Below are 2,705 nucleotides of genomic sequence, written 5' to 3' on the forward strand. Positions count from 1 at the left end.
CGCTATGTAAAGCAAGATGGGCCGGGAGATGAAAAGACTGCGTTTACCTCATACCAGTGGTATAGGAGTAGTTGTGCAACCTATGAATAGTTATGTACAGCATAAGACTAAGTAGAGGAGTACATGATGAAAAGGAGTTATGATATTTTGGAGACGTTATAGAGGAATACAAAGAGAAGTTAAATCTAATGGCCAAAAATAGACACATTCAAGGTTGAATTAAAGATCTAGCCCAACACCGGTTGTAAGAGAGAAGAAGAAAAGGCAAGGCAAAACATGAAGACTACCGAGAAGATGCTAAGGTAAATCTTGGGCTAAGATGAGTGCCTTCACACATTATTACAAGAATGGCAATGGAACATGACATGAGGACTTCCCAAGAGGGTCACCCATCCTAGTACTACTCTCGCTCAAGCACGTTTAACTTTGGAATTCTAGTGGGATCCAATGCATTAGTGCTGTTATGATCGCACGTGATGGGAGAATCTGAACTAGCGGTGAAGCAACCATACGAGATTATGTACCTAGAGTGTTATAAGTTATGGTAAGGGAATTGTAAAAGAGCTTAAGCAAAACAATCAGGATTAACCGATTACTAACAGATGGCGCACTTGTTTTCCATAGTTCTTCAACATAATACTAGTTAATGATAAGCCAAACCACGGAATGGCTATACAAGTCATTGTGTGAGGGAACTTCAACACAACCTGATAGCCAACTCTGATGGACAAAAATGCAAAACCCAAAAGGCGAGGGTACTAGTTGATGTCATCTAAAGAAGGAAAGAAGTAATATACGAGGTCGAAGATTCCACAATACGACCTTGGCTAAAAGACTCACTTTGCACACCCTGGATGGATAATTCTATATGGAATGTTATCCACAGATTAACAATATCAACCCATGTTTCTTTAATCAAGGACTACCTGTCCAGTCAAGATTGTGTAAAATTATAGGTCTAGAGGGTGGTGAGACTTTATAGAATTCCCATAGCTATTGTCTCAGACAAAGGAGCCCGAGTTACAGTTAACTACTGAAGATCAGTCCAAGAAGAGATTGGGAAGAAAGATAGGTCTTCGTACACCATTGTACCCTCAGACCGAAGGACAGACTAAGCTTACTGGCTAAATGCTAGAAGAGGTGTTGCGATCCTATACGGTTGACTCCAAAGGTAGTTTGGATAATTGCCTACTACTTGTCAAGATTATTTACTACATCAACTATCATTCTAGTCTCTAGATGGCCTCGGAAGAGATTGGTATGGCAAAAAGAGTACGTCATCAATTAGTGGGTTGATATTTTTAAAACGTGACTAATGGGCTCATACATGGTCCAATAAGTTGTATAGAAGGTGAAGGTCATGCAGGAGAGGTTATTAGCTGCCCAAAATCGACAGAAGTCATATATTGGTAATCGATGTCGACTTCTAGAGTTTCAAGTTAATGATTGGGCATTTCCAAAGGTACCACCCATAGAGAAAGTAATGAGATCTAGCAAGAAAGAGGACCTTATTCCCAGATACATTGGTCGTATTAGATCCTCCGCCGAATAGGCAAGGTTGCCTTTGAGCTAGACTTATCAGTGAATCTGGAAGCGGTACATCCAGTCTTATTAATGCTTTGCAAGTATATTGGTAATTCAACCCGGGTATATCCCATAGAGGGTATCCAGGTCACAGAGGAATTATCCTACAAGAAGCAACCTATCGCCATACTAGGTTGGCGAAGTAGAAGATTGTAAACAAAGTATGTAGCTTTCGCCAAGTTATTGTGGTAAAATAAAAATCGTGAAGAGATGACTTGGGAAAAGGAAGAGGAAATAAAATATAGGTATCCGTACCTACCCTTTATGCTACAGGTAATCCCAATCTTTGGGACTTTGATAGTGATGGCTCGATGAAAGTATATGTTATTGCAATGGAACAGAGAAATTCTCAATATAGTCTGTATAAGATCTTAAGGAAGGTTTTGGTTCACATTCGAGGACGAATGTTCTAAAGGGGGGAAGGATGTTACACCCCATACTTTTGTATCTTGGAATGCATTCTTAAGTCTCTTGAATGGATCTTAAGTTCTTGGAAGGATCGTAAGCCTCTTAAGTTTCTTAAGGTTTTCTAAAGTTTCTTAAAGCTTCTTAAGACTTCTTAAGAACTCTTAAGCTTCTTAAGAGTTTCTATTTGAGCCGGATAATCAATAACACTATCACACAACTCTAAGAAAAGGAGAATGCGATACCCCATAGTAGAGAAGATTAGAAATAGAGTTATAAGAATCCGGAAGAAGTTGGAGACCGAATGATGAGTCGTATGACACAACTTATTTACGTAAGATACCAATTTGGAAATATTACATACTTAAGCTACTGGAGTACATACTAAGCTTACGTAGCAAGGATTACATAAGTTCGTAAAGTATGACGAGATTACGAACCCACGAGGGGGAAAAAAGAGTGCCACGTGGCAGCATGAAAGAGTGTTATGTGGCATGCCATGAGAGAGTGCCACGTGGAAGAAGCTAGATCAAGGGTGGCGGACCTCCCCCCCATATGCCACATGGCAGCCTATGATTGGAGGAAATGGGTGTGTTGGCCTAATGAGGACTTGAGAGGTGTTACCACTTAGGGCTTGACATGTGTCACCACTTATGGATTGACACGTGTCACCCCCTTAGGTGGCCTATAGATATATATTGGATAAGTCATTATTA

The 2,705-nt window shown here is 40.1% G+C and overlaps 1 pseudogene; it reads right to left on the reverse strand.

The window, feature by feature from the left end:
* Window positions 1-357: 357 nt before the first annotated feature.
* On the reverse strand, window positions 358-475 carry LOC129891014 (5S ribosomal RNA; annotated as a pseudogene).
* Window positions 476-2,705: the final 2,230 nt, after the last annotated feature.

This window comes from Solanum dulcamara, chromosome 5 (genome assembly GCF_947179165.1).
Source record: "Solanum dulcamara chromosome 5, daSolDulc1.2, whole genome shotgun sequence".
Lineage (NCBI taxonomy): Eukaryota > Viridiplantae > Streptophyta > Magnoliopsida > Solanales > Solanaceae > Solanum > Solanum dulcamara.